Source organism: Pongo pygmaeus, chromosome 15 (assembly GCF_028885625.2).
Source record: "Pongo pygmaeus isolate AG05252 chromosome 15, NHGRI_mPonPyg2-v2.0_pri, whole genome shotgun sequence".
Lineage (NCBI taxonomy): Eukaryota > Metazoa > Chordata > Mammalia > Primates > Hominidae > Pongo > Pongo pygmaeus.
In genome coordinates, this window is record NC_072388.2 from 28,257,007 (window position 1) to 28,271,647 (window position 14,641).

The following is a 14,641-nucleotide window of genomic DNA, read 5'->3' on the forward strand; positions in this document are numbered from 1 at the left end:
TGATCTTTATTTAGTAATCTACCTTATTCAAATATTCAGTAACCTAAAACCAACTAAACAATTTTGCTTATAATTCCAAAACATTATCAAAATTGTGAGTTGCACATCCTAAGTGATATTTGGTGTCCAAATATTGATACAAACAACATTGTGCCTGTTGTTTCAGGTTTCTTTATGTTTGGTTTTAAATATACTTTATCAATTATTTTGGCCACAGTTTCAAATAATAATTATATTTTTGGATTAATGGGGAACTCTGCATTTTAGGGTTAACCTCTTGTTTCTTTCAGTTTCCAGAAACTGTTTCCTTCGGTTTCTCAGAGACTGAGATCTCAGTCTCTCTGTATGATTGTGTGTATGTTAACAGAGTCAGAAACAATGGAGTTCACCTATTTCAAACTCCTAATCAATATAAAAATCCTCCTACAGCATTTTTGTCAACAGAACTATTTCTGCCAACTTTGTTTTTCTAAGTAGCAGAAGTATATGATTCAGGGTTACTGGAATTGTATGATAGATTCTTACCTGGAGCTGAAGAGTTGTATTCCTAGAAAGCTTCTTGAAAAACGCAGCCTTTCCTGGATGAAAGCTGAGTGACAAAAAGACTCCCAGAACTCTCTTTTGTTACGACCATGATCAATTAGAGAGTGAAACATCTATCTTACTTATCAGGCGGCTAAACAAAGCAACAATTGAAGGCTTAAGAAAAGAGGAAGCTAAACTGTTGGATTAATTATACTTTCTGTACTTGCTCGGGGGGCGGTGATGGGGTGGGGGAAGATTTCTTCCCTGCTTACCTAAATAGACATGGGCTAAGATTCTATTTTAGCTGGCTGTAATGTACTTACTTGGAAATAACTTCCTAACATACGACTCTCCTTTCCCCACTATTAACTGTTCATCACAGAAACAATGAGGCCGTGGCAGAGATCATTTCCTTCTCTGTCAGTGGTTGACTGGGTGGGTCTAATCAGGAGTTTGGAACCAGGGTGAGGAGAACCTGACTCAATTTCTTTGAGAGACTAATTTTTTTTTCTTTTTTTGAGACAGGGTCTCGCTTTGTTGCCCAAGCTGGAGTGCAGCGGCGCACTCTTAGCTCACTGCAGCCTCGACCGACTGGGCTCAAGTAGTCCTCTCACTTCCGCTTCCTGAGTAGCTGGGACTATAGGCATGCACCACCATGCCCAGCTAATTTTTGCATTTTTAGTAGAGATGAGGTTTCACCGTGTTCCCCAGGATGGTCTCGAACTCCTGGGCTCAAATGATCCACCTAACTCGACCTCCCAAGTACTAGGATTACAGGTGTGAGACGCGTGCCTGGCCAACTATTCTTAAAATATGTAGGCTCAAAGCCTCTGGTGGGCATGATCTTCCTTTAAATGGGGCAGAGATGTAGAGACAGCTATTACACAGAAATGAGAGTAAAGCAGATGTGTGGAAATTATTAGGTTGGTGCAAATGTAAGTGCAGTTTTTGCATTACTTTTAATGGCAAGAACTACACTTACATTTGCAGCAAGCTAATAGAAAATCAGGTGAAAAGAAAAGGGGTCTGAGTGAGAAATAATTCTGGACAGCATCCCGTGCTCTAGTTCCAGTACCTTTTAAGGCCATACTGCACTTCTGACCTTTGATTCTTGAAACAGTGCTTTATGCTTAAGCTAGCTGGCTTTTTTGTTGTTGTTGTTACTGGCAACCCACAGAGTCCACGGTAGATTCGTTCAACATGCAACCTAAGAATTTACTTAAATTTCTGAATGAGTTACGAGAGATACCAAAGAAATAAAAAGATAAAATTTTGCTTTGGATTAACTTAAAATCTTATTGGGAAAACAAGGCTTATATTTATGACAAAACTCTGCAGAACAATGCAGCATATTCCATAATGAGTATTTTGTGACATAGTTATGTGCAGTAGAAAATGGAGAAATCTCTGTGGGCTCTAGCAGTGAAGGAAGAGATTGGAGGAATAATCTTTTATGTTAAACCTTGAATGATGAGTAGCATTTAGTTAAATAAAAAGTGAATTTTGTTCTAGATTAAGAGATAAAGTAGCCAAGAATGACAGTAGTATTTGTAAGACTATAACTAAACACGAAATTTGAGATAAAAGATGAGATGAGATTGGGTTGGGAGGGGGGAGTCAGATGACGGACAGGCTTGAATTCCAAAATGAGGGATTATTTGCACTTTCCGTAATCAGGTAAAAGAGGAGTTGCAGACACTTGAGTAGTAGTGTAAAGTGGCCAAATCTCTGTTTAAAAAGTTGACTCCAGCTGTGGTATGCTGTATAGTTTAGAGGCAAGTGTACTAATTTGGAAGATAGTTTATTTCTTACAGTTATTAGAGTGAAGTGAAAAATAGGACACGTGGAAGGAAAAGCATAGTAACTTGAATCAGTGCTTCTCAAAATTACTGTATGCATGAGTCACCTGGGGATCTTCTCAAAATGCAAACTTTTATTCAGTAGTTCCAGACTGCGGCCTGAAAATCTGAATTTCTAACCATCTCCTAGCAAATACCTATGTTGCTAGTCTGTGGATCACCCTGTGAGGTGCCAAGATTTGAAAATGATGATCTAATCTGGTGTGATGAAGGAAAGTAAAAGAGTCAAGGATGACCCCAAGGTTTCTAGTGTGCTACAGTTGACAGAAGAGAGAGAAAAAGGGAACTGGAAACATCTATTGAGTGACGACTGTTTGTTATTTTCTTTTATCCTGAGGCTCCATCTTACAAATAAATTCATTCATTCACTTAACACTTATTTCCTGAGCACCCACTAAGTTCCAGGCATTATTGCAAACCCTGTGGATTCAGTAATGAATAAAAGAACTTAATAAGAAAACTCTGCTCATGATTTAAGGGGAAGATAAATAAAATAATTAAAATATGTAGTATTAAAATTGAGAAAACCAAGTAAATAATCTTAAGTAACGTAGATATAACTTTGGCTGAGTCTCAGTCATACCAGTCACAGTGAACAACTTCTGCATAACACACATATGACAGATTTACAAGACAGTCAAAATATATGTTGAAATTAAAACTATTTTAAATCCTTTGAAAGGATTTTACTGAGTTAATAAAATATTTCTGGAAGCTCTAGATATTTTAGATATGTTTCACTTGAACATATTTTTAATGAAAGCATGTACAAGAATGTGTAATGGAATATTTTGCAGCTTTTACAGTCATTCATCTCAGAACAAACATCTGTCTTGCTATTCAGTTGATGTATAGTCTAAGAGCTTATTTCCTATTTATAAGAGGCCTGCCTATACATTCCTCTTTGTTTCTTACCATAGATCACACAGAGGCATTTCTTTCCAAATCCACTGTAGAAATGTATTTCTATAGTAAATTGTAGGAAACACTATGGGATTAATTATTCAAAGAAAACAAAGAAACAGATTAAGAAATTTATGCTTGTATGTATATATCTATCTACATTTATACTCCCACCATCTATGAATCTGTAAAAAAAGAATAAATAAAATGTAAACGGAAGCCTATTAAACAATAATTGCTATAAAACAATAGTTTCTCATCTTCAAAAACTTATATTTAAAAATTGCTAAATGTATCTTTGTTCACCAAGCACTTTAATTAACATCTATAACATGGTGATTATATTATTCAACATTTAAATGCTTAATTTGCAATCTGGAATTGCAGGCATTCCCTGATAAAGATATATTTTCATTTGTTGCATTTGTATTTTTAGTAGAAGACAAAAATAAGAAGATACTTATATGGTAATATGATACTAGATCTGTAAACAAAAGTTTTAGTCACTCTTTTCCATTGCACTTGAGTTTTAAAACACGGTAACAGTATTTTTATGTGTTGAGCTGTCGGGTATTTTCATGTTATGAGAGGTTTGAAGTGCTGTACCTGCCATCTACTGGAAGTCTATGGGAGGTACATTTCCCTACTAGCAACTCAAGGCCTCCAGAGAGTCTAGAAAATGCTATCAGTGCTATTGAAGAAATTGTATCACAGGCTGTGAGGTCCTTTATTGCTGCTAAAGAAAATTAAAGATAAAATTATCTCATTAATCACTGGTTAAAGTACAAAATGGATCCATTTAAATTTCAGTAGGCGAAATGTAAAGAGTTGTTCACTTTTGAAATGTTATGGTTACTAGAAGGCCAGGAGCAGAAACACTAAAAAATGTCTTTCCCAGCATTCTTACTAAAGACAGTGCTGTAGCCCTGGAAAAATACGTGCATAAATCATAACTATTGCAAATAGCTCTTAGCATCTAGGGTAGCCAGGCTTCTGAGATCTTCTCTAGTAACTTCTGTTTAATATTTCCAGGCTCATCTGGATTGTGAGAATAAGGGTAAGTGTACATGCAGGAGAAGACAGCATAAGCAGAGACTAGCTGAAATGTTGAAGTACTGCAAAGAATGAAACACCATAGTCAGTTCTTGAAATACATGCTTTGTGACTATATTTAATTCTTTCAACTATGCTCTGGGTTAGAATAGTTAATTCCAGATGTTCATATAACCTAGACGCCTACAATTCCAGTTTCCTAGACTTTTCCTATTCAAATAATGTCAGTACATTTTCTTATCCTAAATAATTTAAATCTATCTAATAGCTCTTTTTTTTCCTGAGTTAAGGAAAACAAACAAACAAAAAAGAAAAACAAATACTAAGGGTTACTTAATTCAACTTTTATGAATGACTTTAAAAATTATGATTAAATAAACTTAAAAACATAAAATCTTTTAGCTTTTAATCATTCTGTACTTTCTGGTAGCTAGAATAAATTCTTAGAAGTAAGTTCTAGAATGACATGATCATACACATTTACAGTGTGAGGGTTTCATATGGATAAAGATTAATAGTGGCACTAAGAGGTAGAATAATTTAACTCAAGGTCATGCAATTTAGTGGCAGAGCTTAAACTATAATCCAGGTTGTTTTACTTTAGTCACTTGCTATATCTACTACCTTGTAGAAAATTGAAAGATTAGTAAACTTATGATTGCCTTGAATGTAATTATAAAATATATATCGGACTTGAAATTAAAATAGGAATGCCCTTGCACAATTGTCATGTGAGAGAAGGGAAAGTAGGGGAGGAAGTATGAAGACATTTGCCAGAGGTGTCCTTGGCATTCTTTGAAATTCAAACAAGGAGATCATTCTCCATGTCAGAGTCTCAGACTTAAATTAGGCCTCCCTTTACTTAAGCATACTGGAGAGAACACATAAAGGCAAAGGTGTCTGGGATTAGAGAGAAAGTTAGAAAGACAAGTGGCAGCCAGATATTTCTAAGGTTAAGTGATAACACAGTAGAAAGTCTATGTCTAGCAATATGACAGATTGAAGACCCTGAAAATCCTACTGTAAACACCTGTAAGTATGGGATAAAAACATAATGAGCATTGTTTAAAACGCATAGCCAGACTCACAAAGAAGTATGTAAATCCCCTGGGGCTAAAAGCAAGGAGAAAATGGAAAGACAGATTAGTAAATGGAAGCTGACACTTTGTCAGCTTGAGTTGGGAGTTGGGGGGAGTATTAGTCAGTCTTGCTATTCAAGGGAGTTGAATGAACACGATGGATCGAAAGACAAGGCCTTGGAACTGCTTGAGTTGAGGAGTTGGACTGGCAAACTCTCACTTCACAGACACATTCATAAAGCCAGGACATATAAAGGGCTCTGCCCTACAGGAAAGGGTAGATAGGGAGAAATCTGTCTACTAGCAAAGTGAAATGACCTTGTTGAGTTGACCTGGGATCTAGATAGGAAAGAAAAGGCTACATCAAAACTTTGCAATCACAGAAAGAGCAAATTAGACCCTGGGAGCTTCAGATAATTAAAAATCAAAACACACCACAACATGTTTAAACTGATTACAATAAATAGAGGAAAAAATCAAAAGTCTGAGAAATTCATGCTATCAAAATACACAGAATACTTTGCAGCAATTTAGAAAAACTAGACCTATATATGCTGATATGTAAAGATCTTCAAAATTTATTATTTTTAAAAAGGTAGGTATAAAAGCATCCTAGAGGGTAATTCCATTGTTGTTGGCCATTGTTTTTTTTTAGACAGAGTCTTGCTGTGTTGCCCAGGCTGGAGTGCAGGGGCGTGATCTGGGCTCACAGCAACCTCTGCCCCCTGGGTCCAAGCGATTCTCCCACCTCAGCCTCCTGAGTAGCTGGGATTACAGGTGCGAGCCTAATTGTTGTATTTTTAGCAGTGATGGGGTTTCACCATGTTGCCCAGGCTGGCCTTGAACTGCTGACCTCAAGTGATCAGCTCGCCTTGGCCTCCCAAAGGGCTGGGATTACAGGCGTGAGCCACTGCACCCGACCTCATTGTTGTTTAAAAGAATTTAAAAGGCACTTGTGTGTTTGCTTTAAGGATGTTCTTTATATCTAATCCTAATTAACTGTGTTATTCCCTCTAATTTATACTGAACATAATAAAACATGATTGCTAGTGAAAAAAATTGGACCAGGCAAATTTGAAAAAAAAAAGGCATAAAACATACTTGTAGAAATAAAAAATCTGGTCACTGAAATTTAAAAACAATATGGATGAAGAAAGAATTAGTGAACAGACAAATTTGAAAATTGAAGAAAGTTCACAGAAATATACAGAGGTCAAGAAATGAAAAAATATGAAAGATTAAGAGACATAGAGGTAAAATGAGAAAGTCCTACATCAATTATAAAGAAGTTTCAGAGGAAAATGAGAATGAGAGTCTATTTATTAAAATGGCTGACTATTTTCCAGAAGTGATAAAATACTCCAGTCCTCAGATTCAAGAAGTCCCATAATTCCCAAGTTGCCTCTACAGCATCAAAGTCAAATAAATACTTTTTAAAGCAAGACAAGAGACAGACTATCATCAACAATTAAAAACATGCCTGATTTCTCAGTAGCAATAATTTAAAAAGGGAAGACAGTGAGTTATCCTCCTTAGTGAGCTGAGAAAAAATTAAATTCTCATAAAATGAATATTTTATGCTGATTTAATATCATTGAGGAATGGAATTTTAAAAAGACATTTTCACAAATATAAATGGGTTGCATTTACTATCGACAGATCCACACTGAAGGAATTTTTAATTAATACTCTTTATCAAGAAGGACATTGATTCAGTAAAGAAAAACTGAGATGAAAGAAAGGTGAGCAAATAAGTTGATAAATAGTAGATAAAGCATTGACTGCATGAATCAACAATGGTAATGATAATTAATTTGGGAAGGGGGAAACGTGTAGACTTAAATACTCAATGAAAATAACATGCAAATTGGAGTGATAGTAATTGGTATTAATAGTTCTAATGCATTTTATTTGGGGAGAGTCTGGTAAAGTATTTCATTTAGACATTATTATGTCAAGCAGTCATGTTAAAAAATTAAAATAGCTCCTTAAAGAATAGAAAAAGAATATACAATATCCATGCAAGTAGAGAGGGGATGGGGAATAAGAAAACCTCAATCAATAAAAATGGGAGGAGAAGAGGAAAAAGAGAATGAGGCATAGAAAAACATGGTAAGTAGAGAATACAACAAAAGAAAGAAAGAAATACTAGTACCCAGACCACTAAAAACTCGGGTTTCTAGGAATGAAAGTTTGGGTCACCCATGCAGATTAAAAAATACTCCAACCAACTGAAATGCTAGGTTAGGACAAAGAGAACATAGAACTGGTAGTAGAAGACGGAAGTTGTAAATATCATCTATGGTCTAATGGCCAATTGCAGAAAAAAGCACTGCGCATCTAAACATATGTTACTCCTTGCTTGTTTTAATAAATTCTATGTATTAATAAAAAAATTCCTTATACTTTTATCTATTATTTTATATGGGCAATGTTGGGGGTATTAATTTTAAATTTATGTTATAGCAGTGGTAGTATGCCCAAGAGTGCAACAGCAGTTTTAGATCTGTGGGATTGATCCCAGGAATATTTGCACCTTCCTCATCTTTTTGTATCATCTCTTTATTTTTTTTCCTGTAGAAAACTCTCTCATTATTTCTCCTCCTGCTATTTCAAGAGTTTTGTACTAAATTTCCTGAAGTAAATGACTTTTGTGTGAAATAATTGGCATGGTTTCTGTTTTCCTGAACAGACCATAACTTAATATCCTACAGTATATAGGAATTGAAGAGAAAAAGAAAAAAAAAAGCATGCCTACCTTTACTTCATACTATATATCCTCCCCACAAACATTCAATTGTTGTGTATTAAAGAACTAAATGTTAAAGCAAAACTTTTAACCTCGTAGAAAGAAAATGTTGGACAATATTTTCTGAACTTGAGGTAGAAGAGGAGTTCTTAAACAAAACAAAATACATTTCAAAAGGAAAGTGTTGATGAATGTTACTACATTAAGTTCAAAATTGTATTCATTAAAAGACTACACAGCATGCAAACAGAAAAGATAAACTGCAGACTGGCAGAAGAAAATGCAAATTAAAACCACAATAATATATTTTACCTCAGCCAAATGACAAAAGTTAAAATCTGATAGTGCCAAGTGTTGGCATGAATATGGACCAATGGGAATTGACATATGCTGCTTCTAAGAGTGATAAATATGAAAGTATAAGGTATAAAAACTTTAGTGAGAAATTTGGCCATATCTAATAAATTTGATAATGCACATATCTTTCAAGGATTCTACTTAGCAGGGATTTCTAATCGCTGAGTGTCAGCACACTGGGCACTGTGGTAGGCTCCACAGGTGTATGGCAATATTGATTCCCCCAGCCCTTGGGGAGCAGGGGCAGGAGGGGCCTCCTAGGCTAGCTATCTATGGGCAAAGTTGTTCATTTATCCCAGTGTGCCATACAGATATTATAATTTTCTAAGTGTACCATAACTTGAAAGAGGTTGGAAAACACTCTTCTAAGATACCAATTCCTTGTTTGTTTTAGATATTTCAAATATCTTTTTTTTTTTTTTGTAATTTATCTGCCAATACCTGTTTTGTAGGTACTCTGAGAATATCTCCAATTTTTTCTACTTCACTCTCACAGTCCGTCTGTGAGACTTGTGGAGAATGGCTGTTGCCTCCCCATGAATGGAAAGCTAAACCCAGGGCCCTGGAAAGATGGCCTTTCCAAAGTATTTAAAAAGGATTATCTTTCTTAGTCTCCTTTCCTTCTTATCTAGTTTCAATGAAAACTCTGACAACTAATCCTTAGATGAAGGAATAAAATGTATGGGTAACTTTAAAAGTGTACTTGCCTCCCACCTCCACAAAATAACTGGGAAGCTCTGTGACCAGATAGCTCCGAATAAATCAGAGGAAATAATGTTTAAAAGACAATTGACTAACAAGATCTACTGTATAATAGACAATTAGAGAAATCTGATGTCCTCTAATCCTGTAGTATCCAAGCTAGAGGCAATTTTCAGTACCTTCTTCCTCTCAAAACAAAACCCAAAACAAAAAAAGTACTATTCATAGCATCTAAATATTTTTAAGGATTCTCCATTTAACTCATAACCAGAGTTTTTCAAGGAGTTCATACATTAGCCAAATAGAAAAATAAAGCTCCATTCCTATCTCCTTCCAGAAAGTAAAATTCCAGGTGTATTACTGCAGAATGTGAAAAAACAAAACCATAAATTTGTGAAAGTAAAACATGAAGAGAATTTTTGTGATCTTTGGATAAATAAGACATTTTTAAGTCAGATATAAAACACAGAAACCATTAAGGAATATAAATAACATACAGTTTAAAAAGAAAAGATTGAAAGATAAACAGAAAACTAGGGATAATTTTGTAACACGTAATAATACAATGGGTTAATAATCTTATAAGACAAAAAATAACTTATATCAACTACTAAAAGATAAACATTCTATGGAAAAAGGTTATAAACAGATTATTAAAAATACATATATTTAATAAATATATGAAAAAATATTTAACCTCACTAATAATAAGAAAATTATACCTGCATTAGTAATGTTTCATTAAGTTGACAGTAACTTTGAGAAAAATTCCAGTTTGAGGGCTGCAACTTCTGACACCTGACATGTAAAGTTATGTACATTTTTTTAAGACAGCAGTTACTAATAAATTATACCCTTTGATCTTAAACCCGTGTATCAGTGTCACAAGAGGAAAGACATGGCACACTCAAATAAGGACACTGTAGGTGAATTTAATAAAGAAGCTGGTTCTATCAAAGATATCTGCAGTTTCACATTTATTGCAACACTAATTAAAATAGCGAAGATTTGGAAGTGTCCATCAACAGATGAATGGATAAAGAAAATATGGTAAATATACATAATAAAGTACTATTCAGCTATAGAAAAAACAAAATCCTGTCATTTGCAACAACATGGATAGAATCGGAGGACATTATGTTAAATGAAATATGCCAGACACAGAAAGGCAAACTTTGCATGTTCTCACTTCTCTGGGGGAGCTAAAAATTAAAACAATTGAACTCATTGAGATAGAGAGTCGAAGAATGGTTAACAGGCTAGGAAGGGTAGTGAGGAGTTTACGGGGAAGTGAGGGTTGTTAATGGGTACAAAAAAATAGAAAGAATAATTAAGAACTAATATTTGATAGCACAATAAAATGACAATAGTCAATAATAATTTAATTATACGTTTAAATATCTTAAAGAGTATTATTGGATTGTTTGTAACACAAAGGATAAATACTTGAGGTGAAGGATACCCATTTACCCTTATGTGAGTATCACGCTTTGCATGCTTATATAGAAATATCTCAATTACCCCACAAATATATATACCTATTATGTACCCACAAAAATTAAAAATAAAAATAAAGCTGGTTACCAATGTATGAGCAGAGTTTAGGAAACCAGTAAAAGATGGTGCACACTTCCAGAGCTAAGGACAATGTGGAGCCAATACCACCCTCAGCCTGAAGCCAAAAGGCCCAGAGTAGTTACTAGAATCTCAAGACAGTTAGAGGAGAGGGTCACCTGATAGAACCTGCGGCTTTTAGCAGCGGAGAGCAGCCACTGTGAATGGAAACCAGCATGGAGGTAGCTGGGGAAATAAATACCCTGTTCTCACACTACTACCACTCTCAAGTCTCCTGTGATTGCATTCCCATTGCATGAACTCACCTAGAAGCTAGAGTGTGGTCCATACAGATCATAGTCCTAGGCCACAGAGAACGGTGGGAAACTGGGGACTGAATCTGAAGGAGTAGATGGAAAATATTCACTGTGAACTTGGCGAACCAAAGTCTGAGATTTTCCCAGAAAGACATGAAGAAGATTTGCAACACTTTGTTTAGGACTTACTCATTTTGGTGTGTATTCTTTAACTATTTCGGAAGAAGTAGGAGCCATGTTTCCTAAATAAAGCAAAAGAAAATCCAATGAGATTTCTCCATGGGAAAAGGCTTAGTGGGATTTAACCATCAAAAGATACTGTAAACCAAATTAAACAAAACAAAAACTGTAATTCATCTACTTTAGAGGGTTGCCTGTATGCTGGAGGAGTACATAGTATATTCCCCTAGTCACAAAGTGAGCAATAGCTCCTGAGACCAGCACAATGTCACTGGTTGAATTTCACCACCTTCAGGTGTAGAACTGAAAACAAAAAGAGAAATACCTAAATGTTACTTGGAAATTACATTGGATTGAGAACTGCATGCATTGAATTGCGCATAGTTGTATGTCTTGGAATGTTTTTTCTAATTGAGATTAAAAGAATAAAAGCACAGACTAGCCCAGATTTGATAAACAACCAGGCCTAGGACTTAATTGAGAATGGCAGAAATTTTAAAAAGGCCAAATTCATATCCTAGGTGAATCTGGGCCTGGTTGTCAGCTCTGTCTGCACTTTGGCAAGAAGAAATGTGAGTCATCTTTAAATGCGACCAAAGAAGCATGATTTACTTTAAATTGGTGATTGAGTCTGAGCTTGTCATTTTCTCTCCTTAAGACATTAATGGCGCTTAACAACAGCTACCAAATACCACAAATTATATAGTTATTATTTACCCTGAAACTCGTAAGCATCAGGAACATGACACAACCTAAGTCCATCTGTATCTCATCCAAGGTCACTAGAGATGAAACTCTGAGCATTTGTATTGCTATAGCAGGTCAGGAATGATCAATACACCACCAACCACCAGCAATCGAGTCTCTATTGCTATCCGGATGGTGAATGATTTAACTCTAGGGTCCCATTTGTAAAGGTGACTTTTTAGAATCATCCCTGGCACCAACTGTCTTAGATTGGGTTTCCTAAAAGCAGAGTCAGAGACAGGGATTTATGTGCAAATGATTTAATGAGGAAGTTCTTTCAGGATAGCTCTTACATTAGCAAGGAAAGCAGAATAGGTAAGGGGATGAAGCATCTCCTGCAAAGATGTAGCAGAAAGTCTAGCCTCAGCCTGATCCCGCTTTGAGCTCAGTGTGCATGGCACACTGAGTCGTCCACCCTGGGGCAAGAGGATGATGTTTTGTATCTCTAGATAAGCTAACTCCTGGAAGAGAAAACATTTCAAACATTTTGGGTGAAAGGGTTCTTGAGTTCCTGTTGATCAGGTGCATTTCTCAGGAAAATAGGGCAGCTGTATGTGAGCTGTTAGCAGCCAACACTGATAACAACTGAGGGCTGAATGCTCCAGTCTTCTAAAAGAAAGCTGGGCAGGGCATCAACAGCTCTACTGTAGGAGGAATGGGAAACTCTTGGTTGAAGAATTAGAAAAGAGTTTGTCATGAAGATGACACTTGTCTTGTAAGGAAGAGAAAAGAATAATTAGGCAGAGAATACAGTAGCCAAGGTAGTCAGTCAACAAGTTCACTGAGTTCAAATCTGGAGAGGATTTGGATTCAGAATCAAATACTCATCTACTAGGTGTTAATTTTTATTTAGTTTCTTTTCGGTTTTTCTTTCTGGATTATTTTATTTGAGTTAATAGCCTGCCAGTTCCTCCTGAGAGTAATATCAGTGAATACAGCTACTTAATGAGGTATACTGGGATTAGTTTACAACATTTATACCAATTAAAGTGTTTAAATATCTCACTGGAGTAATAATAGATATCTTATAGAAAGACTGTGTATTTTTGGCAGGTTAAAAACCAACAGCAAAAAAACTGTGTAAGACACATGCACACGTATGTTTACTGCAACACTATTCACATTAGCAAAGCCTTGGAACCAACCCAAATGCCCATCAGTGATAGACTGGATAAAGAAAATGTGGCACATATACACCATAGAATACTATGCAGCCATAAAAAAGGATGAGTTCACGTCCTTTGCAAGGACATGGATAAAACTAGAAACCATCATTCTCAGCAAACTGACACAGGAACAGAAAAATCAAACACAGCATGTACTCATTCATAAGTGGAAGTTGAACAATGAGAATACATGGACACAGGGAGGGGAACACCACACAATAGGGCCTGTCAGGGGATAGGGGAATAGGGAAGGGATAGCATGTAGATGATGGGTTAATGGGTGCAGCAAATCACCATGGTACGTGTATACCTATGTAACAAACCTGCATGTTCTGCACATGTATCCCAGAACTTTAATCATAATAATAATAATAATAATAATAACAACCTGTGTAAGCAAGGTAGTTTTGCTATGGGCTCTGAATTTCTGAAAGAATGCAACATGTAAAGGTTTCAGTTTAAAATAATATAGGTAAAAAAAGTGTCAAAGTGAGTTAGGAAAAGAGAAGTTTGGATAATTTTAGATTAACGCAACTTATTATTTGTAGGGTATAAGGTATGAGAAAAATACAAAATGACACATGGCATAGCATTCTATTTTGAAATCCTATATTGAAGACTCATAATTTAAGTATAAATGTTTTCTTTTCATATTGATATTCAGATAATCAGCATCACTCAGTGAGTCACAACCTACTAAAAAATGTTCAGGGAAGGAAGGACTCAAGGCTAAGTATGTGAGAGTGAGTTTGGGTGAGTGTGCATATTTATATGCATGTGTGTGTGTGGGGGGGTGAGACTTTTTGTATCTGAGTGAATTCACTTCAAAACCAAATGTAAATTATTTAAATTTTAAATTGTAAATGCCTGTGTATCTCTGGTGTAGTGTGTAGGTAATCAAGAATTGACACCACAATAAGGCCAGCGTTTGAAATTAGAAAAGGAGCAAAGATTTTCTTTAGAATCTGCCAACCAGGATCTAGTGTTGTGCAGCCAGGAGTCATGGGTTATTAAGTGAAATCAAAAGCACATCAGGCCTAGGAGCACCTTAACAAGCATTAGTGTTTCATTTAAAGGGAGTGTCTTGTTTCTGAAATATTCATAGCTGGAATCCACCACCACTGCTGAGATTTACATCTCCCTCTCCCCATTATGCTCGCTGAATCTCTTTACTTGGTATTGTGGGAAAAATATTCAAAGATTTATAGGCAGCAAAGAGAAGGCAGCAAATTATGACATCCATTATTGGCATCTGCTCTTGTCTGTATCCCCAGGAAATGCAAATACAAATGACTTCCAATTTTCTACTACAACTGAGTTGCAAAGGGAACTGTTATATGCAGATGAGGCAACTTCTATTTGGACAGAGATAAAATGGAAGAAATTTCAGTCTACTACACTTGGAATACCATTTGCATAACTCTGAAAAAGCTGTCACAAAGGGATAACA